General features: G+C 44.0%; 1 protein-coding gene across 2 annotated transcripts in view; it reads right to left on the bottom strand.

Moving 5' to 3' along the window:
- LOC147346521 (uncharacterized) overlaps positions 1–26101 on the bottom strand; it is a 106776-nt gene that overhangs the window by 10884 nt on the left and 69791 nt on the right. The window lies entirely within an intron of this gene.

Genomic DNA, 26101 nt, shown 5'->3' with positions numbered 1-26101 from the left:
TTGGAAAATGTGTTTAACCCGCTGAAGACAAAATGACTTAGGGAAAACTTTGGGGCTGTGTGCTTGTCTTAGTTTAAAATGTTTCCCAAACTAGTTGAACAATGCAGGTACTTGCTCATTGAATAAATGACTCCTAATCAGCCTCTTAACTGGAAGCTACCTTTAAATAGTAAGCGGGGAGACTTCTGGTTTGGTAGGGCCTAGGTTGGAGAAGGAAATGGCAACCCACTCCGGTGTTCTTGCCTGGAGACTCCCAGGGACGGGGGAGCCTGGTGGGCTGCCGTCTATGGGGTTGCAGAGAGTCAGACACGACTGAAGTGACTTAGCAGCAGTAGCAGCAGCAGGTTGGCTTTCACCCTCTTCTTTCAGGAGAGATTTGCAGAACTGTAAACCAGGAGGAGAGCCTGGTGAAGCTAGAGGAGAGCGGGTTGGGTGGAGGGGCGTCAGAGGGAGGTGGAGCTGGAAGGTTCTTAGATCCAATTCAGGGAGATTTGCGGCAGAAAGTGAAGGAAGTCCAAGGTTTCCTTCTAAGTGGAGAAGCCCAGTTCACCAGCCTCTGAAAGAAGGACACTGAGATTCAGGACACAAACTCTCTGCAGCGTGTGAGACTGTGTTCCGGTCACAGTGGTCCTTGGTGTTAGGTTTCCAGGGCAACCAGCCTCACTGATGGGATACAGGCAGGAGAAGTGCTCCCCAACACCTTCTGTAGCTCTGAGGGATGCTCTACAAGGTAAGCACCAGACTCATTTCCTGAAGAGCCTAGCCTCAGGTCTAGGCTGTCTTGGCTCAGCTCTCAGGCATTCTGCAAGACTTCCTTCCTTTCAATTTAACCAGCAAGTTCTCACTCTGCATCGTTTATTCAGTGACTGAGGTCAGGGGCTGGACTGAGCATTTTTACTCACTGTCCAATTTAATTCTCACAGTAACCCAGTAAGGAAGTATGATTAGGGAGGTTAAGTCACTTGTCCATAGGCGTTCTCTCAGTCCAAGGTGGAGCTGGAATTCCACCTGGGTCTTTTGGACACCAAAGTGCCCTAGAATGTCCCAGGCCTCAGAGGAACACAGAACACGCTCACAGCCCTCAAATCTCTTACCATGGATTTGGAGAGCCCAAAAGGATTAGACTTGCTCTGTATTTACTCCAGTACAAAGCACAGAAATGACCAGGAGACAGGTGTCAGTCCACAATGATGAAAAAACATTCCAAAAAATATGACTGCTCAGATAAGGACAGCTTTGAGCGTCAGGGAGCTCCCTCCTACCCAAGAGACCAAGCCTTCACTGAGGACAACCTCACACCAACTCCATGTTCTTACAACCCCAAGATTCTCCAGCCCGGGGTGTTCTCACACCTCCATAAATCCTCTTCCCATACAGATAAATAAAAGAAAGACCATGAGAAGTATCAAAACAGTTTGAAACTGTTTGAAATTTGTAAAATTTCAAATTGTTTGAAAATTGCAAAAACCTTTCAAAAATACCACAAAATTTTTTGCATGTCAACCTTAATGAAATCATATTAAAATTACAGAAACAGAGACACTGAGAAGTAGTTTGCAGAATCTAAAATATGACACAGGGCCTCCCCAGTGTGATCCAGGGGCTAAGATGCGTCACTCCCAAGGCAGGCGGCCCAGCCCAGATTCGATCCCTAGTCAGAGGACTAGACCCTGCGTGCCGCAGTGAAGCCCTGGAACAGCCAAATAAATGAGCATTTTTAAAACAATGTGACACAGACGGACTTATCTACAAAGCAGAAACAGACTCACAGACGGAGAGAACAGACTTGTGATTGCCTAGTGGGAGGGGCTGGGAGAGAGAGAAACTGAGACTCTGGGGTTAGCAGATGCAAACAATTATACACAGGATGGCTAAATAACAAGGTCCTACTTCATGGTACAGGGAACTATACTCAATGTCCTGTAATAAACCATAACGGAAAAGAATATGACAAAGAAAAAAAGAACAAGTTTGCATTTGAGCATCTACAAACGAGTTTGCATTTGAGTGGCTTTGCAAACTAAGGAAGGGAATTTTTAAAAATCTGCCTCAAAGAAAAGTAAAACATAACTCTGAAAATAGTTCCACGACACAGAAACACATTAAGAAGACAAAAACCACTGAAAATAGCTCTGTACCTAGAGAATACTTAATTTTATATTTTGAATGGATGATTATTTATACCAATCAATTAAACATGTATCTTAAGCATCCATAAGCTTCTGCTTTGGAAGAGCCTGACATCCAACCAGGAGAGTAACGGTGATTAAGAGAGCCCACTTTTAAATCCCATCATTTTATCTTCATGTACTAGGCTGTGAAATAAGTCTTCCATGGGACAATATAAATACGTGTGTAAAAATATGGTTTACAGCACAAAGTCAAGCAGGAGAAAGGGTCTGATGCAGGAGCACCTGTGGTTCCTGCGGAAGCCAGGATGGCGCTTTACTGCTCCAGCCCCCTGCCTTCCTCCGACCGTATCACCCCAGACTGGCAATGCTGACAGGGCTCTCCCGGAGAGCAGCAGTCCCCAACCTTTTTGGCACCAGGGACCGGTTCTGTGGGAGACAATTTCTCCACAGCCCAGGGGGAGGGGATGGTTTCGGGATGATTCAAGCACATCACGTCTGTTATGCCTCCACTGATCTGGCAGGAGGTGGCGCTCCGGGGAAGTGTGAGCGCTGTGGAGCGGCTGCAGATACAGACGGGCCTCGCGCACTCGCCGCCACTTATTCTGCTGTGCGGCTCAGTTCCTAGTGGGCCATGGACCGGGGACCCCTGCCATAGACGCACTGTGTTCCCCTGCCCACTTTTTAAATTTATGTTATTGAAATATAGCTGATTTACAATGTGGCATTAATTTCCGCTGTATAGCACAGTGACTCAGATATCCATATACAGACATTCTTCTTCATTTCCTTTTCCATTACGCTTTATCAAAGCATATTGAATACAGTTCCCTGTGCTATACTGTAGGACCTTGTTGCTCATCCATTCTACATGTGATAGTCTGAATCTGCTAATGCCAAACTCCCAATCCTTGGCAACCAGATGTCTGCTCTCTGTGTCTGTGAGTCTCTTTCGTAGACAGGTAAGTTCATTTGTGTCATATTTTAGATTCCACACATAAGTGATATCATATGGTGTCTGTCTTTCTCTGACTTACTTCACTTAGTGTGATAATCTCTAGGTCCATCCGTGTTGCTGGACATGGCATTATCTCATCGCTTTTTATGGCTGTGCAGTATTCTATTATAGCTATATATCTATGTAGATATATATGGGCTTCCGGGGTAGCTCAGCTGGTAAAGAATTCATGGGTTTTGATTCATGGGCCGGGAAGTTCCCCTGAGAAGGGATAGGCTACCCACTTCAGTGGCTTCCCTGGTGACTCAGATGGTAAAGAATCCACCTGCAATGTAGAAGACCTGGGTTCGATCCCTGGGATGGGAATATCCTCTGGAAAAGGGAAAGGCTACCCACTCCAGTATTCTTTCCTGCAGAATCCCCATGGACAGGACCCTGGAGGGCTACAGTCCATGGGCTCACAAAGAGTTGGACACAACTGGGCGATTAAGCAGAGCACTACATATATACGTATGTATATATACATACGTATATATGTATGTACACACACACACACACACGTACCACAACTTCATTATCCATTCATCTATCAATGGACGTTTAGGTTGTTTCCCTGTCTTTGGCCTGCCGACTTTTAAAAATTATTGGCAAACATTTAAAATTGGGAATTTTACATGAAATTGCAGGTGTGGATCATTGATCCTAGAGATAGTTTCCCCTTTCTAGAAAGAACACATGCTTTCCAGGCTAACACAGAACTTACTAGCCTCTTTATCCATTTATGACACCTGCCCCTGCAGGCATCTGACTTTAGGGCCCTCCAATAAATTAAGGCAAGAAAGACACTGCTGCATGCAGAGATTAAGAATGACAGAGGCAGGGATGTGGGGATGATGGTAATCAATAAAAGGGGGACATTTAAAAACTAAGGAGAAGGGAACTGAAGAGAAGACAAAATAAAACAAAGAGGGCAATCAAAGACGTCGCTTCACTGGTGTCAGACAGAAAGAGTGCTGCTACATTCCTACTGATGCCCCTGCTGCTCTCATTCTGCTCCATCCCCAAGAACCCTGGGAACCAGACCCTGCTGCAGGATTCAGGAAGAACTGGCCTGTGATCACTGAGAACTGAGCTGGACCTTCCCCCCACCACACTGCTGAGCCCACTGGTTTTGCTCCTAATCCTTCCCCTGGTCAATCCTGCTCCGCACGTGTTCCTCCCACCCCACTCTAGATTGTGGGAGGCTTTCTGTTGGAAAGAAGACATGGGTATGATCATGCATGTGGAATCCTAAGGTATTAGCACAGGATGTTTGCAGAGACCAAACCCCAACTACCATCCACACTGTTAGTCATGAAGCTAAAAGATGTACATGATGTTGTTTTCATCACAGGAGACTGGAATGCAAACGTAGGAAGTCCAAGAGATACCTGAAGTAACAGACAAGTTTGACCTTGGAGTACAAGTGAAACAGGGCAAAGGCTAATAGAGTTTTGCCAAGAGAACTTATTGATCATAGCAAACACCCTCTTCCAACAACACAAGAGAAGACTCCTGTGTTGGACACAAGAGTGTCCGTGGACATGGACATGGACATCACCAGATGGTCAATATCGAAATCAGATTGATTATATTCTTTGCAGTCAAAGATGGAGAAGCTCTATACAGTCAGCAAAAACAATACCAGGAGCTGACTGTGGCTCAGATCATGAACTCCTTATTGCCAAATTCAGACTGAAATAGAAGAAAGTAGGGAAAACCACTAGACCATTCAGGTATGACCTAAATCAAATATAATCTTATGATTATACACTGGAAGTGAGAAATAGATTTAAGGAATAAGATCTGATAGACAGAGTGCCTGAAGAACATTGTACAGGAGGCAGTGATCAAGACCATCCCCAAGAAAAAGAAATGCAAAAAGACAAAATGGTTGTCTGAGGAGGCTTTACAAATAGCTGAGAAAAGAGAAATGAAAGGCAAAGGAGAAAAGGAAAGATATACCCATTTGAATGCAGAGTTCCAAAGAATAGCAAGGAGAGAGAAGAAAGGCTTCCTCGGTGATCAATGCCAAGAAATAGAGGAAAACAATAGAATGGGAAAGACTAGAGATGTCTTCAAGAAAATTAGAGATACCAGGGAAACATTTCATGCAAAGGTGGGGCACAATAAAGGACAGAAACAGTATGGACCTAACAGAAGCAGAAGATATTAAGAAAAGGTGGCAAGAATACACATAATGGTACAGAAAAAACCTTCATGACCCAGATAATCACGATGGTGTGATCACCCACCTAGAGCCAGACATCCTGGAATGTGAAGTCAAGTGGGCCTTAGAAAGCATCACTATGAACAAAGCTAGTGGAGGTGATGGAATTCCAGTTGAGCTATTTCAAATCCTGAAAGATGATGCTTTTAAGGCGCTGCAGTGGCCACAGGACTGGAAAAGGTCAGTTTTCGTTCCAATCCAAAGAAAAGTAATGCCAAAGAATGTTCAAACTACTGCACAATTGCACTCATCTCACATGCTATCAAAAATGCTCAAAATTCTCCAAATGAGGTTTCAACAGTACATGAATTGAGAACTTCTTGAAAGTCCCTTGGACTGCAAGGAGATCCAACCAGTCCATTCTGAAGGAGATCAGCCCTGGGATTTCTTTGGAAGGAATGATGCTAAAGCTGAAACTCCAGTACTTTGGCCACCTCATGCGAAGAGCTGACTCATTGGAAAAGATTCTGATGCTGGGAGGGATTGGGGGCAAGAGGAGAAGGGGACGACAGAGGATGAGATGGCTGGATGGCATCACTGACTCGATGGACATGAGTCTGGGTGAACTCTGGGAGTTGGTGATGGACAGGGAGGCCTGGCATGCTGTGATTCATGGGGTTGCAGAGAGTCAGATACGACTGAGCGACTGATCTGATCTGATCTGATCTGAAGACGAGGCAAAGGAAACAGAGATCAAATTACCAACAGGATCATCAAAAAGCAAGAGACTTCCAGAAAAACATCTATTTCTGCTTTATTGACTATGCCAAAGCCTTTGACTGTGTGGATCACAAAAAACTGTAGAAAATTCTTAAAGAGATGGGAATACCTGACCACCTTACCCGCCTCCTGAGAAATCTGTACACAGGTCAAGAAGCAACAGTTAGAACTGGACATGGAACAACAGACTTGTTCCAATGTTGATTCAAAATATAAAGATCATGACATCTGGTCCCATCATTTCATGGCAAATAGATGGGGAAACAATGGAAACAGTGACAGAATTTATTTTCTTGGGCTCTAAAATCACTGCACATGGTGAATGCAGCCATGAAATTAAAAGACGACTGCTCCTTGGAAGAAAACCTATGACAAACCTAGACAGCATATTTAAAAACAGAGACATCACTTTACCAACAAAGGTCCGGCTAGTCAAGGCTATGGTTTTTCCAGTAGTCATGTATGGATGTGAGAGTTGGACTATAAAGAAAGCTGAACGCTGAAGAATTGATGCTTTTGAACCGTGGTATTGGATAAGACTCTTGAGAGTCTCTTGGACTGCAAGGAGATCCAACCAGTCCATCCTAAAGGAAATCTATCCTGAATATTCATTGGAAGGACTGATGCTGAAGCTGAAGCTCCAATACTTTGGCAACCTGATGAGAACTGACTCATTGGAAAAGACCCTGATGCAGGAAAAGACTGAAGGTGGGAGAAGGGGATGACAGAGGATGAGATGGTTGGATGGCATCACCGACTCAATGGACGTGAGTTTGAATAAACTCCAGTAGTTGGTGATGGACAGGGAGGCCTGGCATGCTGCAGTTCAGGGGACTGCAAAGAGTTGGACACAACTGGGCAACTGAAGTGAGCTGAACTGACCTGCTAAAGACTGGATGTCAGGGAGAAGCTTTAGGACCTGAGAAACTGTTGGGCCTCTCTGGGCTTTGGTTTGCTCATCTGAGAAGTGGGAGACAAAACAGTATACGAGACACGGGGCTGCAGGGGCAGGATGCGGGATACTTGAAAAGTGCTGAGCTCAGAGGCCAACACGTAGAGAGCCTTCAGGAACCTGAGCATCACTTGACGCTACCCAGTCACATCCCTGGCTGATCATACCTTACTCCAAAATGGAAAGTAAGGTAACTAATAAAAAAGTGGTGGGGGACAAGGGAGATGTTTGTGTAATCTGGGCAGGGACTAAGTCCAGGTAAGCCTATATGACTGTCATTCCAGGAAACACTGAACCAACAGAGAAAGACAGAGAAGCTGGAAGTGCCTGGAACTAGGTCACATTAAGGAGCTGCTCTCAGGAGGCAGATCCACATCATCCTCACATCTGTCCTTCCCATCCTCGCTGACCAAGCCCTCAGCTCTTTGAGATACCCTTGTATCTTTCCAGTGCACTTCGCCTTTATTCTTTTTAAAATCAATTGCTTTTAAAATCAATATCCTTTTAAATTCATTGTCTTCATTGTTGTAGAAAACAACGAAAATTTAGACAAACACGTTTTAGGGGGGGAAAAAAAAAGCAATTCTTTTCTGTTGAAACAAACAAGGCTGTCTTTACACCTTCATTTCATTACCTGTCTTCATTAATGAGACTCTAGATAACAGCTTGTACACAGCTATTCTCCCACTTCAGTTACTACTGCAATTAGGTGGAAGAATTAGTTTTTCGTTAAAAAAAATAGCTTTTATCGTTGAAGTGAAGCCAAGTCCATGAAGCTTGCAGTGTCTGGCTTCTACCTTCTGAGGAAGACAGGGCTGGCTCCACGGCTCCACGTGTTCAGGGAAGGTAACCGTGGGCTGTGGGCCCCACCAGAGTGGGACCAGCGAGCAGAGCCCAACACAAGGAGGGCCACTGCCACAGCCGGGTCTCTGGAAGCGGCCCAACCGGGATGCTTCACGCTGCTGGCAACCCAGTCCAATCACAATGCAAAGTAGATTTCAAATGCTCTTCACTGACATTTGAGTTTTCCCAAAGATCTGCTGCCTATCCCAGCCCCAAAATACTTGAGATCCATGCAGAACCACCACGTGGTCCAAGACCCCTACGTGGTGTCCTCTGGTTTGTAACAGATCTCTTTTTCAGAGAGATAATCAGTAATCGGAGAATCTTCCCTGCTTTATCCCTAGGGGAGGTTAGGTATCCAAACAGGAAGCAGAAATAGCCTGCACATGAACCTGGCTTTTATTTTCCACCAGCCTAAATCTATTGAGGTTAAGGTTTTAGGAAAAAGACAGACAGCAGTACTATTCACAATAGCCAAGACTTGGAAACAAGCTAAAGTCCATCAATAGAGGAATGGCTAAAGAAGATGTAGTACATTTATACAATGGAATACTATTCAGCCATAAAAAGGGATGAAATAATGCCATTTGCAGCAACATGGACGGACCTAGAGATGATCATACTAAGCGAAGTAAGTCGGAAAGACACAAATACCATATGATAACCACTTACATATGGAATGTGAAATATGACACAAATGAATTTATCTACAAAACAGAAAGAGACTCACAGCATAGAGAACAGACTTGTAGTTGCCAAGGGGGAGGGAGGAGGAGGTGGAAAGGACTGGGAGTTTGGGGTTAGCAGATGCAAACTAGTATATATAGGAAGGATAAACAATAAGGTCCTTACTGCAGAGCACAGGGAACTGTATTCAATATCCTGTGATAAACCATTAATGAGAAAGAAGATGAAACACAATAAATGTAGGTATAACGGAGTCACTTTGCTGTATAGCAAAAGCTAACACAACACTGTAAATCAACTAGACTTCAATAAAATTTTAAAAATACTATCAATACTCCTGTTTTTCTGACTTCTCTATAACAACAAAACAGGTAAACTCTTTGTCCTGTGCTTTTAAGACAAATCCATTCCTGCTTTTGCAGAGCTGACCGCACAGCTCTCTCTTCAGGTCCCCGCTTAGTCCTGCTGCGCACTTGGGATTAGTATGAACTCCAACCCCACCTTCCTCCCCTTCCCAGCTGCAACTCCTGACCATGAAATCCTGCTTAAGGGTTTTTCCCTTCTCTCCTTCTCAACTGGTGCTTTCCCAGTCAGCCTGAGCACTTCCTCCAACAATAATATAAGACCAAGAATTTTTTTTAATGGATATCCGTGTTCAGAAAACAATACAATGACTCCTACCAGAAACACACACACGCCATGGAATAAGTGAAGAGCCGTCCCCTGGGGGCCACTGCGCTTCCTCCTGAACTGGTCTTGTGTCTGTGTCCACAGCACCAGAACCAGCTGGAAAGTGAGCAGGTAAGGAATTCAGCTACCTTAAAAAAATCTATTCAGTGAAAACCACTGCATTAATAAATTAACCACTTATTAGTCTGATGGCTAATTTTACATGTCAACTCAGCTAGGCCATGGCACAGAGTTTTTGGCAAAATGCCAGTCTAGATGCTGCTGTGAAGATTCTTCAGATGCGATTTCAAGCTAAGCACATCCATAGCATGGGTGGGCCTCATCCAAGCAGTTGAAGGTCTTAAGAGCAAAGAGCAAATTTTATCAAAAAAGAAGGAATTTTCCTTAAGTATGAATACAGAAACCCAACATGAGTTTTCAGCCTGATGTCCCATGAAATTCAGATTCAAAGCTGCAATGTCAACTCTTAACCTGAATTTCCAGGCTGCGGACTGTCCTAGAGATGTTGGAAAATAAATCTGTGTGTGTGTGTGTTCCATGGGTTCTGTTTCTCTGGGGAACCCTAACTTGACTCACATTTACTGCATGTTAGGGAAATAGAAACACCTCGAATAATTCACATTTCACAGTTTCACGGAAGACCAGGCAGGACCTTCACCAGATCTCACCACACAAACTACCCTGAGAAAGTCATTTCACCTCTCTGACTTGCCCATATTCTAAACGCAGTGACTCGCACCCACCTCCTTGGATGTCAGACACTACTAAAATGAGATCATGTGTGTAAAGCATCTAATACAATGCCTGCCTGCCATGATACTCAATGCATTCTTATAGCATCCTACAAGGAAAACATAAAATGAAAACCAGACAAAAAGTACTTAGAATGGCAACGATGGCAGATTACAAAAAGTATATAATTTGGGGGACTTGAAAAAACTTCTCACCTCCTTTCACACTGACGCCTAGAATTCCAGCAATTAACATTCATTCTTTTTTTTTAACTGAAGTGTAGCTGATTTACAATGTTGTGTTAGGTTCAGGGATACAGCAAAGTGATTCAGTTATATAACACAAACGTATTCTTTTTAAGGTTCTTTTCTCTTACAGATTTTTGCAAGATATTGAGTATAGTTTCCTGTGCTATCCAGTAGGTCCTCATTGGTTGTCTACTTTATATACAATAATGAGTATCTGCTAATCTCAAACTCCTAATTTATTCCTCCCCCTCTTTCCCCTTTGGTAGCCCTAAGCTTGTTTTCTATGTCTGTAATTCTATTTCTGTTCTGTAAATAAATCAATTTGTATCATCTTTGTAGACTCCACAGATAAGTGATATCATATGATATTTATTTTTCTCTGTCTGACTTACTTCACTTAGTATGATCATCTCTGGGTCCACTTATCCTGCTGCGAATAGCATTATTTCATTCTCTTTCGTGGCTGAATGGACCTCTGGGTTGCTTCCATGTCTTGGCTGATGTAAACAGTGCTACAGTGAACGCTGGGGGGAATGTATCTTTCAAATTACAGTTTTCACCAAATATATGCCGAGGAGTGGGATTGCTGGATCACATGGTAACTCTAAGGACGATTCATAAAATAAAGATTCATTATTCTAGTTTAAAGCTTTTTTATTTCTAATCCAGTTTCTCCCATACAGGAAACAGTAAGTGATGTCAGTCATTCACCCGTTAGTGTGAATAAGGGCGTGAGCGTCCATCCTGAAGGATATTTTGATAAAAGGAAGAGGTGACACAGAGGCTCTTAAGAGGTAAAACAAACTCTGTCTGCCTCATCATTTCCCCTAGAGCCATGTGACTCTTAGAGACAGAGATTCAAGGACCCAAAGGAGTACTAACAGAACCGTGGGCTGGCTGTAATTCAGATCGCCACTAAAGAGGACCACTGCCTGGGATTCAAGCTCATAATTCAGATGTGACGGTCCTCTCCTCTGCTTCCTTAGCTCAGGTCTCAGGCTCTCTCTCCCACTCTGCTGAGCCAGAGACAGACAACCTCGTCTTCTCTCCGCCACGCTGCCTCTCCAGGGAGAACGTGATCTGTCCAGCAGTGTGACAGAATCAGAAGATCTGCTTCAAAGCCTGGTGCTATAGAGTCTGAGATCCTCCTGTGAGGGCCTCACTCGCCAGTGTTCTCGCTGTGACAGGCCTGCAAACTGCACACACTTATAGGAGGGCTAATAGAACACAAAAAGGCCCCCTAAGCTATTAGTAATGCAGGCAATCTCCCCCAAAACAGAATGCTACAGGTCACCTGAGAGCAATCAAAGCCACAGAGAAAAGGCAGAAAGCTGAAAAAAAGTAAAACTGTTCCCAATCTGGTGAATTCTCTGCCTCACTATAATAAAGTAAGAGGCCCACAGATCAGGGCTTTCACCACCAGTTCAAGCATTTACTGGCCACATGGCCTTGTTACACGCCTTTGAGTCACAGCTTCTGTGAACCCTGGATTCCTCATCTATGACTGGGAACAGCACCTACCTCCCAGAGTTGTTCCAGAAGAGGAATATATGGTCCAGGGCCCCGAGGACCAAGCCAAGCAACAGGAGGAATAGATGAAGGACAGTGATCATTTTAAAGAGCTATGCCAACACAGCCGATTGGACAGAGCCCTACGGTCAGAGCTGCGCAGCCTGGGGCAAACTTCCAAGCCCCTGGGAGCTTTCCGGTCCTATCTTAGTTAATGACTGAATTCAACCAGATTACTGAAAGGGTCAGCAGGGACACGCATATAGCACATAGCAGAACTGCAAAAACGAGAGCAGTTCTTACCCAAGCTCCTCTACAGTCCATTCCCCACAGAGAAGCAGGACTGAACCTTTAAAAGCAGCCATCAGAGTGCAGCCTGCCCGTCCTCAGACCCCAGCAACCACCCCGCTGCCCTCGGAGTGACCCCAAAGCCTGTGCTCTGGCCACAAGGCCTCACTGTCAGTCTTCAGCTTTCTGCTCAAATGTTTGTTTGTTGTGTTTTGTCTTGTTTGGCCACATCCAGCAGCATGCGAGATCTCATTTCCCCAAATAGGGATTGAACCCGCGCCCCCTGCAGTGGAAATGCAGAGTCTTAACTGCCAGACCACCAAGGACATCCAAATGCCATCTTTTTAGAGAAGTTCTTTCCGAACAACCGGACACTGTAATATCGCCCCCTCCTCCCTTCCCTCAAACTCCCGCCTACCCCCCCCACCGCCCCAACGCCACCAACCTGCTTCAGTTCCCCCACAGCACCCGTCACCACCCGACACGTTGTTCAGTCCACAAGAATCTGTGTGCTGCCTGTCTGCAAAACATGCTCCATGAGCACAGGAGCTGTGTTTTCTTCTCGGTTCGCTCACCAGCTCCTGACCCAGTGACAAGCCCATAGCAGGGGCTCAGTCAGCATTTGTGAAATGGAAAGATAAACAGTGCGTGGGATTTGCAAAAGCACCTGTCCTGCCCAACACTCAGGAAGGGCTCAGGAAACGCCGGTCTCTCCTCCCCGCTCCCACAGTCATCGCCCGCCAGACTTGTCCTGAAGCTTGTCTTGAAAGAAGACGTTCACAGCATCACCCACAACCCACAGTGAACTTTCTAACCACACAGCAGAAGTGGAACCACCCTCAGTCAGCTCACTGGGGAGGGTCAGAGACCGAGGTCAGGCAGAGCCCTGGGGGCTGGCAGCACCGGCCCCCTGCCCAGCCTCACCACCCACCTGCCACGTGACCGTGGGTCAGCCCAGGACCTGCTCTGAGCTTCTGTTTCCTAATCTGCAGAGAGAATCCACCTCCTAGGGCTGCTGCTGGGACGAAGTGAGCACAGCGCCTGGAAGTGCTGACGAAATGCCAGCTCCCGTTACGATCATCAGTTAGCACCAGGGGATATGCTGTCAGTGTGAAAGGTATTCGCGTCTTCACAACTTCTATTCTTAGACGGTTTCACTTATTTATGGTTAACTCTGGAGCTAATGGAGTCCCCAGATTTTAGGCGGATCTAAAAACAGGAAATAGTGATAGTCTTTTGCTTATAAAAAGCAGCATTCTCATTTCAGAAGCCATTTTTCACTTCCCTAGGATTCTGAAACATCTACACCTCAGACTTCCTGATTCTTCGGTTCTACTAACAAGATAAGTCTGCCTGGAGTCATAGTGATTACATGTATTCTAGAAACAAATTTAAGGTATCTGTGTTGTCTGGTTAATACTACCATTATGATAGAGGTTTTTTTTTTAAGACTTGTTTATTTATTGGCTCTGGCGGGTCTGTGCCGCACACAGCCTATTTCTAGCCGGGGTGCACAGGCTTCCTGTTCTGGGGGCTTCTCTTGTCTTGGGCACAGGCTCTAGGCACATGGCTTCAGCAGTGGTAACATGTGGGCTGTGGCACACAGGCTGAGCTGCTCCGCGGCATGTGGGACCTCCCTGAACCAGGCATGGAACCGGTCTCCCCTGCATTGCAAGGCAGATTCTTAACCACCGGACCACCCAGAAAGGCCTATTATAGAGTTCTTTAAGATAAGTTTTCTGGATTTTCTAAATTAATTTCAAACATGGGGACTCGGTTCATTTTATGAAACATAATATACATTTTTAAAAATTTATAGATATAAAGCATTTGAAATGTTTAGCTAATCTGGGCATTTAAGCCTAGAAACACTACAGCACAGAAGAGAGTAAGTTCAACTAGAAGGTTCTGCCTCCACTGAGTCTGAAAATCACAGGATACATCTGCAACTACAGATACATCCAGCATCTCAGATCACTTTCCTGGGCCCTGCATGGCAGCAAAGGCACAGGCTTTGTGAACTGGGCCCCGCGACAGAGGGAGCTTAGACTTCGACTCAGAGGAACCCTCTCCAAGGGGATTCTGTGGCTGGAGGAAGGGATCAAGAAGAGGGAAACTTGGAGGCCAAGCAGGAACACGCAAGCAGGGAAGCGGTTTTCCCTCATGAAGAGAACTGCAACCCACTCGCAGGGCGCCAACGATGAACCAGCCACGTGCTGTGCAAAGCCCACACCCCCAGCCTTCTCTCCCTGGGCTGACGCTAGAGCCTTCGGAAGCAACAGCTGGTGGGTAAGGGAGAAAATGGAGAAGGCAGAGACAGGAAGCCAGTTATGTCCTTTGCCACTTCCACCTGAATCTGGCTCAAGCTGAGTGAAGAGAGGAGCACTGGATCTGAAGCTGTGATAACACAGAAGACCAGACTGCATTATATTGTTACGCGTCTAGGCTCAAATCTTTAATGTTTGAAAGTAATACAAGGACTCATGCAATAGGGAAGAAACTTTGTTCTATTACCAGTTAATCACTAAAGGGAAGTGTCTACACAACGGCCCATCTCTGCGAACTCTTCCTCTGAGGTAATGAGCATTAAGCAAAAATACCTTTGTTTAGCTCACAGGAACCGTCCTGACCAGGCCCACCTGTGAATGACTGCAGGAAGGGAGAAATTAACACATCCCCTCGGGAGACTGACCAGAACCAGGGAATGTTTGACTCCACACCCTCCCATTTTAGTATAAAAGCCTGAATTCTAACTCAGGCAGGACGGTTCTTTGGGACATGAGTTCGCCATCTTCTTAGCTTGCTGACTTTTCAATAGAGCTGCTATTCCTTGCCCCCAACAACTTGTTTCTTGATTTACTGGCCTGTCACGTGGTGAGCAACATGAGCCTGGCCTCAGTAACACTTTCCATTATCTAAGAGTGACTGGAAAAGCGGAATCTGTCTTGAGTTTTTCCTTGGGGGCAGAAATAGAGATTGGTGAAAAAGAATAAATCTGATTTCTCTTCCTACCCTAATCAATAAATAGATTGCACACAAAGATAGTGCTCTGTAGCTCTCCTCCCCCTCTTCCCATAGGCAACCAGCTTCAACTCTGGTTTTTATGGCATTCATCTCTACAGTTCTAAACAATATGCACGTGGTAGTATCTCCATATTCATCGATTTTAGATATTATCTAATGAATTCCAATTATGGTAGACAAAGATTATACCATTGTTACATAACTTTTGCTTAAAGCCATAGCTAGTGATTTCGTGGTTAATTTCATGCTAATTTATCCACTGCTGAGTCAGGCAGCATATCATGATTAGATTTCCTTGCATAATCAAAATTTCATTTTTCTTGGAGTTAATAATTGCCTCATTTCTTCCTATTGTCTTCATTTAAATTTCTAATTTCTGACACGTGCAAAAAGCTCCTCTCGACATTCATTTTCCCTATGGTCAAATCTGCCCCATTTTTGCTCCTGGAGAAGTCTTTTCTGGTGCCGTCCGCCCTCCTACTCCATCTCAGCTGCCTGCCCCCAGGTCTGCTGTACGATGATGCTGGGCCACCCTCCGTCATCATCTGCTGATCCTCTTTGTCTCTTCACTGACCTTCCTATTGGGTGCTAAGTCTCTGATGTTCTCTTAGAACACCCCTACCCTACTATGTTGTAACAGCTTTGTCCGTGATCCACGAGACCTGAAGGCCCTTGAGGTAGGAGCATCATGTCACCCACCTCTGTGACCCCAGGATCCTATCCAGCTGGTGCTCTATCCACACCCAGCATGTCAATGCTACGTGCCAACCACTGTTCCGAGCACAGTGAAAAGATGATGCTCACAGGAACATGATGAAGTCACAGCTGCCCATCTACAGCTGAGGAATCAAGCCCACTGGAAGCAGATAGAGTCACAGCACCCCTGGCCCTGAGCTAGGCGTGCTAAATCCAGAGCTGAAGCTCACACAGGCAGGTGGCTCCAGAAAACACACTGTCCGCCTCTCCGTCAGACTGCTTACACTGCAGAGAAGCTTGTCTTAACTCAAGAAAAAGTAAACTGGCCCAGCCTGCTGATAAACCAGGTGCAGCTGTAGCATACAACACACAAATGTTCAAACTTCTGCCCCCAGGATGAACAGATGAATTTCAAAAAGGTATCCAGAAAGGTGGTTTGGATATATCAATATAAACCACAATCTAACTTGGCTTTTCACCACAATAACTGAGCCTATGATTTTCCTTTTCTCCACTCCTCCTCTCCCTGATTTCTCACCTCACAGCTTTCTCTTACTCCATGATGACTCAGCAGTAACTATTCAGAAAAAAAGGAGATCAGAGGTTCATTATTAAAAATTTATTGAAATTCCACAATTCAGAGGCTTAGACTACAAACCCCAGTCTCCTTCTTCTAAGGGGACATCATTCCTCTCAGAATTTTATTAAAGTACAGTTGATTTATAATGTTAACTTCTGCTACATAGCAAAATGACCCAGTTACACATATATATTCTTTTTCATATTCTTTTCCATCATGGTTTATCACAGGATTGAATACAGTTCCCATTCTTATTATTAAAGTCAGAGTAGAGACAAGACTACAATGAAGCAATGACTTTCTGTAAAGATAGCTTTCATATGTCTCTAAGAAATCAGTGCTGTTCTGGTTTGCAACTTACCTGGCTCCACAAATAGTTAGAGATTTTTAAATATCAGCTAATAGGAACTACCCTGGTGGTCCAGTGGTTAAGAATTCACCTTGCAATGCAAAGGATGCGCTTGATCCCTGGTCAGGGAACTAAGATCCCACACGCCTGGGAGCAACTAAGCCCATGCACTGCAACTGAGCCCGTGTGCTCCACAGCCACAACTCAAGAGTCCTCGCAACATAAGGACAGCCCCCGCTCGGTGCAAGGAATAGCCCGTGAGCAACCAAATAATTAAGTATTTTAAAGATAAAATATCAGCTAATTCACACTGGCTATCTGTTTTACATATGGTAACTTATATGTTTCAAAGCTATTCTCTCCAATCATCCCACCCTCGCCTCCCCCACGGAGTCCAAAAGTCTGATCTTCACGCCTGTGTCTCCTTTGCTGCCCTGGAGGTAGGACTGTCGGTACCACCTTTCTAAAGTCTATATATATGTGTTAATAGACAGTATTTGTCTTTCTCTTTCTTCACTCCGTATAACAAAAGCAGGTGCTCTGGGACAACCTAGAGGGGTAGGGTGGGGAGGGAGGTGGGAGGGGGTTCAGGATGGGGGGGACACGTGTATACCTATGGCTGACTCATGCTGATGTATGGCAAAAGCCATCACGATATTGTAAAGCAATTACCCTCCAATTAAAATAAAGTAATTAAGTTTTTAAAATATCAGCTAATAATATACTCATACAGCACAAAGCAATAATAAAATACTCTCTCACTCAAAGTTACATACACCCAGGGAGATAAAAAAGAACCAGTGAAAATAACTAAGAATATAAAGCAAACACTAAGTAACTCCCAGAAGAATCACAACGCCTGACACCAAGCTGACTCATCACCCCACTGTGTCTCCACCTTCAGGTCCAACGGTTTATTTTTATATTAAAAAAGGAAGCATTCAGGGTTTAGGAGCAGACTATGGACCACAGAATTCTAAAACTCTCCAACCATACTCAGTCTTTTACTCCTGAGAACAGAGAGTTGCTGCTGTTCAGTCGTTAAGTCGTGTCCGACTCTCTGCCACCCTGTGGACTGCAGCGTGCCAGTCCCTATCAGGCCAGCTCCCCTGTCCTCACCATCTCCTGAGGTTTGCTCAAATTCACCTCCATTGAGTTGGTGATACTATCTAAGTATCTCAAAAGCAGATCAACAATCAGATATCTAATTCTCATGATTTTTTTTATTGGTGATATTCACCAATTCCTGTAATTTGCCATCAGTGGAAGAAATAAAGTTTGGTTCACAGTTTATTAAATAAATGGGAGACTAATCTTCTGTTTCGCAAAGACAAAAAAAGCATCAAAGAAAAGGATGGAAAAGGTGCCAACAATGAATGACTTTCCCTACATCTCTTCTCTAAAACTCCCAAGAGTTCAATGAGCATGTTGAACCCCACTTGAAAGTTTATGTTCAGTCTGAATGGGTAATTTTTGTCCTTCTGAACTCTTGAGACAAAGGCTGATGCTCAATAATGTTTAACCTTCTGGGAACACAGGAGGAGGAAAGGCTGAGAGGGAAATGTCACAACTGGTTATAATCACAGTTCAAGGGAAATGTGACAACTGAGTTGTCTTACTCCGTAAGTTGTCTTACTCTGAAAAAGGAGCTCATTTTCAACACTTATGCTGCCTGTTTAAAAAGAATTAGTTTTCTGCAGCTACAAGTTGTTAACAGTTAACAGCATGAGGTCACACATCCTGTAAGGACTCCATTGCCTCTTAAAGATCCATGCTTAGCTGTCCAGTTCGATAAATATAAATGGTGGCAAAGCAGCTAAAAATTACAGTCCATTCTCAATTACCCATGCCCATTTCTAACAGGGCTAAATAAAATTCACAGACAATTCTAAAGCACCCCAGCTAGTAAGAGATTCAAGCAGTCTTAAGTAAGCTTTAAACCAAACTGGTCATCAGCTCATGGCCCTATTTAGTGACAGAGAAATACAAGTATGAGCAGCAAAATGAAAGCAATAACATTCCTCCGGAAAATCATCTCCTGAGCCCAGTCACATAATGGAATGTGAGGTCAATATTATTAACTCCAATCGATTAGGCAACTCACATTTCAGCCCTCATCAAAATTTCATGATCTCTGTGAGAAGATGTAAAGTGCAATTTGCTGGAGTAAAGTAATGCTGAAATGGAAGGACTCCATTACTATGAAAAGACTGTAAGATTAGGTATCATTTGAGTTTTAGCAAGACAAAGTCATGCCACGGGATGGCACGTTGCCTTCAGGCCAGTTTTGTTTCAGTAATAATTCCAGTTTCATCAATAAATCTACAAAGAAGCAGAAAAGCAGTCTCAGGGAGAAATCAGCTCTTTAGAGATGACAATTAAAGAATATGCCTATATAACTGACTCGTCTGTTTTACAGTATTTGTTTAAATTTTAAATAATAAGCACACTTTTCCCCACCATTCACCAATACGGCTTCATAAAATGCTCCAAGTGAAAGCCAACAAATGAGCAAACTGTCCTTTGTTAAAAGAAAAAATAAAAGACATGAAAAGATAGCCATGGGAATATAGCTCCCTTCTGTCTTCCTGAAAACATTTTAATAGTAAATATCTGAATATGAAAAAGAATATGTATATAATATGTATAACTGAATCACTATGCTGCACACTACAAACTAATACAAGATTACAAATCAACTATAATTTTAAAAATTTAAGTAAATATTCAAAATCTGGAAACCATATTAACAAAAATTTAGGCTCTATGGAAAACAAAACCCAGAAGAGGGACTAGATAAAACAAAGTGTTAATGAGGTAAATTTTGAATAAAGATATGTTTGGTTTTTTTGTTTGTTTTTCATCGTGAAAAGTTTCGAGCTTATACTTATAATAGAAAAATAAAGAGCTACCATCTGTCTACACCCAGCTTCAACAATCACCATCTCTTGATCAGCATCATTTGGATGAGACCCACACTCACATTTCCTCCCCTCCTTCCCCTGCTGGATTATTCTGAAGCAAACTCCAGGGATCTTATTATTTCATTACTATTATATCAATAGTATAAATCTCTAAAAGATAATTATCCCTTATCGATGTAAATATTAATATGTTTCTTAATACCATCAAATATCCCATCAGTCATCCATTTTCTCAAGGGTCTTTTTTTCATTTGATTTGTTTATTCAAACAAGGCTTACATCTTACATTTGGTGGATAGGTCTCTTAAACCATTGTTAATCCATAGATTATCCCTCCCACTTTTTATGTCTTACAATTTATTTGTTGAGGAAATTGCAGTGCTTGCCCCAAAGCTCCCCAGAGTCTGGATTTTGCTGACCCTGCCTTCAGTATATCACCTGACACACAGCCCCGCCACATGCTCTGTGCGAGCCTGTCTGATCCAAAGTGGTGATGGTCCTTTCATCAGCGGGCACCTGAGGTCTCTCCTGAGGGTCAGCATCACGGATGACCACCCTCTAGGTCGCCGTTCATCAGTGTCTGCAAAGTGGTGACACCTAATTCCATCAGTCCTTCCCTCCACAACCATACGATTACTGTGTAGAATAACTCTTACAGCAACGACATGACAATGCTTCATTCTTTCCCTTTACTATTTTCCGGAAAAGTGAGTCAGTTCACTTAGCATTCTCCAAAGGTCAGCAATAAGGGTTTGGGTTGTTTTTTTTTTAATATCATATATCATGGATTTTAAATACACTGATGTGACTCAATCTACTGTGATCATTATCCTCATTGACCAGGCAAGCAGGAGCCTCTCCAAGTTTAATACTGATTCGAAACAGTATTGAATCTCCAAAGAACCTCTCCTGGTTATTTTGACAAGACTACAATCATCTTTGATGCTTTCTTGTCTTCTGGTTTGACAATATTTTCCAAGGTTTGTGAAGTCTGGAAAAAGGTACTAATACTTCACATGTATTTTAATGTAATACTAATAAACCACATATCACATACTCTCCTAAGGTTTCAGACTTGGTAGCCATTGTGTATATCAGGCATATTTCTCTTGTGGCTCAGACATTAAAGAATCCGCCTGCAATGTGGTAGGCCTGGGTTTGATCCCTGGGTTGGGAAGATCTCCCAGAGAAGGGAACGGCAACCCACTCCAGTGTTCTTGCCTGGAGAATCCCATGGACAGAGGAGCCTGGCAGGCTACTGTCCACGGGGTCGCAAGAGTTGGACACAACTGAGAGACTTTCACACAGGTGTATATTAAAGGAGACTAAGAGGTCAATCTAGTGACAACTAAATGCACAATGAGACCCTCGATGGAAAAAACAAGGCCAATATTGGAACAACTGGCAAATCTGAACATGTATACATGTTAGACAACAGTATCAAATCAATGTTAAAATTCCTGAATTTGGTAACTGTCATGTAATATGTAAGAGAAAGTCCTGGTTCTTAGGTGATACAAATTTAAAGTATTTGGGAATGAAGAGTTATGATGTTTGCCACTTCCCCAAATTGTTCCCAAAAATGTGCGTATGTGTGTACAGAGAAATCAAATGGCAAAATACTGATAATCTAGATGAAGATTATAGTATTCAGAATTATTGCTCTTGAACTTATAAGTTTGAAACTTCAAAAAAATAAGGAATTGAAGGTAAAAGGCAAAAAAAAAAAAGATGTACTGGGCTCATCCTTCCTTTCTCATTGCAGACCTAGAATTAGCCGTTTCTCCAAGTGCTGCTAAGTGCCCTCAGCCTGTCCTTCCACCTAGCCCTCGAGCTCAGTGACTCGCGGCGGCCCTTCCTCACCGCACTCTCCTGGGTTGCCCTGGGCTCCTCACACCAAGACCTGGGACTAACCCAAGTGAGGCAGCAAGCTGGCTTCCAGGGGAGACCACACTGCTGCGACCAGGCCCGGAGCCGGCCCCCCACCCTGCCTGCACAAACCAGCCTGTACTCCCGGGTGCTCCCCCTCGATGCATCACTTACACTGCAGAGCCCCCAAGCTCTGCCTCAGAACCTGAGCCAGCCTGAGTCTGACACAGCTGGACACAGCCTGAGCTTGTTTCCATAGGAAGCAACACAGGAGGCTTGCGCGGTGGTCCAGCGGTTACAACTCCATGCTTCCAAGGCAGGAGGCAAGGTTCAGTCCCCGGTTAGGGAGCTAGATCCCGCGTGCCACAACTAAAGATCCTGCGTGCAGCAACAAAGACACAGTGAAGCCAAAGAAATCATAAAATTTAAGAGAAGAAGAAATGACACAGGGGATTCCCCAACGGTCCAGTGGTTAGGATTCTGCGCTTCCACGGCAGGGGGCGTGGCCTCAACCCCAGGTCAGGGAACTAAGATCCTACACGATGCACGGCACAGCCCACCCCCTCAATTCCTAAAAATAAATAAAAATCCACCAGTTAAAACGGAAATGACACAGGGAATGAGAGCCACGATCTTGTAATAACCTACAATAATCTGCAAAAATGCTGAATCACTATACAACATGCCTGATTCAACTAGCCTTCATGTTTAAAAATGATAAGTTTTTAAAAGAAACGATATTAGGATACCATAATACAGGCTATTTCTGCTGGATTGGTCACTGTTTCTAGTCCTGTCCAGTGGGTGGAGCCAGGAAAATTTTTTTTTAATAAGAAAAACTCACTATGAGTTCAAACTGATATTTCCAATTAAATTTTGGGATTAAAGGGATTTATTTAACTTCTCCAACTTCGCACCTGCATTTTTTCTCTCTCCCAACTGAAAAATCCTGGATCTGAAAAAATCAACATATCTATTTACTAAATAAAGTTTCTGAAGTTTTCTGACACAAGAAAAAAAATCCATCATAAAATATTTAATACAACATTTTGACTTGAAATCCAAGTTTACATCATTTTAGATCAAACTTGCTTATTGCAGAGTATAACATTTTAATTCATGCAAACGTGTTATACAATAGCCCGTAAAGCCTCAACTAAGACATAACATTCTAAGGAGTTTCTAAACAGCTTCTCTTGCCTCATGACATTCAATCCACACTCGTGACCACATCAGGTGTACAAGGACACATTCTTCAATTACTAAGTCAGAGCTTTCTCAGCATCTGCTACTTGTAATTACCTCTTTATTTACCTTGTGCCTCTCACACTCCATCGTTGTTTTATTTAAAATAAGCTAAATGTATCTTCTCTGATGTTCTTATCACTTGGGCTCTTCTTTTGTGAACCTTTATTGTGATTCTTCTGCCTCTTTGCCTACAGCTGCTGTTTAAACCCAATTTCCTTTTAATTGCGATAAAATACATAAAAGGTAAATTCTATCACTTTTTAAATATATGTATACCTGGCTGTGTCTGGCCTTAGCTGCAGCACATGGGAACTTCCCTTGCGGCGCACAGACTCTCTAGCTGGGTCGTAGGCTCAGCAGTGGTGGTGTGCGGGTTTAGTTGCTGGCGGCATATGGGATCTTAGTTTCCCAACCAGGGGTCAAATCTGCGTCCCCCGCACTGCAAAGCAGATTCTTACCACTGGACCACCGGGAAGTCCCAACTCTATGATCTCAGCCTTTCAAAGTTCAGCATTACTAAGCCCAGTCACCTTGCTGAGCACCCAATCTCCAAACTCCTTTAGTTTTGAAAATTAAAATGCCACACTCATCAAACACTCCCCACATCCTCCTCCCTTCACCCCCCGCTACCACCACTCTACTTTCTATCTCTATGGTTCTCCCACTCTAGGATCCTCATGGACATGGAATCCACCGTACTTGTCCTTTGGTGACTGTCATGTCACTTAGCATGATGTCCTCAAGGTCCATCCATGTCGCAGCAAGCCAGGCTTTCCTTCCTCATTACGGCTGAATAATATTTCATGGTATGTACACACCATATTCTGTTTTATATTAATCCTTAAAAGGACAGCTCGGTGCTTCTACCTTTTGGATACTATAAGTCACACTACTGTCAACGGCACACAAACATGCCTTCGAGACCTTGCTTTCAGTTCTTCTGGGTACACATGCCTGGTGGCTCAACGGTCAAGAAACCACCTGCCAATGCAAGAGACCCAGGTTTGATCCCTGGGTGGAGAAAATTCCCTGGACAAGGAAATGGCAACCAACTCCAGTATTCTTGCCTGGTGGGCTACAGTCCATGGAGTTGCAAAAGAGTCAGACACGGCTTAGTGACTAAACAATGACAAATTCATCCAGAAGTTGGATTGCTGGACCCTACAATTTCCATTTCTGATTTTTCGAGGAACTGCCATACTGTTATCCAGAGCAGTTGCACTGTTTCACATCCCCAGAAACAGTACACCAGAGTACTTAAAGTTCATTTTAATGCGAGGTTAACTGAGGTACCTGGTCTTCACCCACCAGAGGGATCCGAGCTGCACGGAGTGGGGGTCAGTGAGGACAGGTCGGGGATATTCCCCAGCACCAGGGCTGATAAGCCACATGAAAGCTGAGCAGGAAGTGTGGAGGCCGCCGCATGGAATTGGGAATATTGGTCGAGAGCAGACTTGCCCACACACTGGTACCCTGGGGTGGCCGCACAGATAAAGCAGGCTGTGAGCATGCTCTCAAGACACACAGTTACTCTTCCAGGGTGAGTCAGGATGAGAAATGCATAATTCCCCCAGTCTACTGGAATCTACAATGGTGACTCCTAGGTGAAATTCCTCAGCTGACTCCCCAAGTGCTCTCGGAGCTGAAGCTCTCCCTAACAGATGGCAAGGACAAGGGATGTCAGAAACACTTCCATCGAGACTGACGACCTGGGTCAGTCCTAACTCTGAGACTCAGAGCTGTCAGACTAGGGGTCCGCCCAAGGTAAAAATTGCTTGTGCAGATTCAATGAGATATTCACTAATACGAACACACTTTTAAAAACATGAAGTATGGAAAAAAAGCACAAACTGAACGCTGAGAGCTGTGTTAATATAATTCAGTGGACAAAACTGAGGACTTAAGGCCGGGACACAACAGCAGAGGGATTGCTCTGAAGCAAGGGAGGGGCCAGGATATCCAGGAGTTTCTGCAACAAAGACCAGCTACATGGAACAGCAAAAGATGACTTTAAGGAAAGCCAGACATCTCAAGTTAACGAATTTAGCGCTTTGCCATGCGTGGGAAGGTGCAGGACTCTGGGCTCACTGACGTCATCCCTTTAATCTGCACCTCAGCTGTCTGGGGCCAGCATCCTGCCATCCTCACCCCCGGTCTCCTCAGAGGTGCTGCTGCAGGCGGCAGGGGGCTGCAGCGGCTTACAGTTGATGGCGAGCACCCTGTCTCCACCCCAAGGCTCACCATCGTAATGCGCATGGCTCGAAGACTGCAACACCCTCTGCTCAGTAACACTGCAGGCAGCATTTTTCATTCACAAGTGTTATTGCAAAGCAGTAGTTCTCCTGAAACATCACTGTCATTTCCAGATCTGACCTCTCCTCTCCCAAGGCACAAACTAAATTTGGTTTGGCTATGGCCCACTGTATTCTTTGGAACTCTGCATTCAAATGGGTATATCTTTCCTTTTCATTTGAATGCAGAGTTCCAAAGAATAGCAAGGAGAGATAAGAAAGCCTTCCTCAGTGATCAGTACAAAGAAATAGAGGAAAACAATAGAATCGGAAAGACTTGTCTGGCAAATCCCATGGACGGAGGAGCCTAGTAGGCTGCAGTCCATGGGGTTGCTAGGAGTAGGACACGACTGAAGCGACTTAGCAGCAGCAGCAGCAGAGATCTCTTTCAAGAAAATTACAGATACCAAGGGAACATTTCATGCAAAGATGGCTCAATAAAGGACAGAAATGGTATGGACCTAACAGAAGCAGAAGATATTAAGAAGACGTGGCAAGAATACACAGAAGAACTATACAAAAAAAAATCTTCACAATCCAGATAATCACGATGGTGTGATTACTCACACTCACCTACAGCCAGACATCCTGGAATGTGAAGTCAAGTGGGCCTTTAGGAAGCATCACTGCGAACAAAGTTGGTGGAGGTGATGGAATTCCAGTTGAGCTATTTCAAATCCTAAAAGATGATGCTGTGAAAGTGCTACACTCAATATGCCAGCAAATATGGAAAATTCAGCAGTGGCCACAGGACTGGAAAAGGTCAGTTTTCATTCTGATCCCCAAGAAAGGCAATGCCAAAGAATGCTCAAACTACCTCACAATTGCACTCATCTCACGCGCTAGTAAAGTAATGCTCAAAATTCTCCAAGCCAGGCTTCAGCAATACGTGAACCGTGAACTTCCAGATGTTCAAGCTGGTTTTAGAAAAGGCAGAGGAACCAGAGATCAAATTGCCAACATCCGCTGGGTGATTGAAAAAGCAAGAGTGTTCCAGAAAAACATCTATTTCTGCTTTATTGACTATGCCAAAGCCAAAGCCTTTGACTGTGTGGATCACAATAACCTGTGGAAAATTCTAAAAGAGATGGGAAT

The sequence above is a fragment of the Bos grunniens genome, chromosome 23, assembly GCF_055505025.1.
Source record: "Bos grunniens cultivar Pamir isolate PY7600 chromosome 23, Bosgru_T2T1.0, whole genome shotgun sequence".
Lineage (NCBI taxonomy): Eukaryota > Metazoa > Chordata > Mammalia > Artiodactyla > Bovidae > Bos > Bos grunniens.
This window is presented reverse-complemented; position numbering and strand designations above follow the sequence as displayed.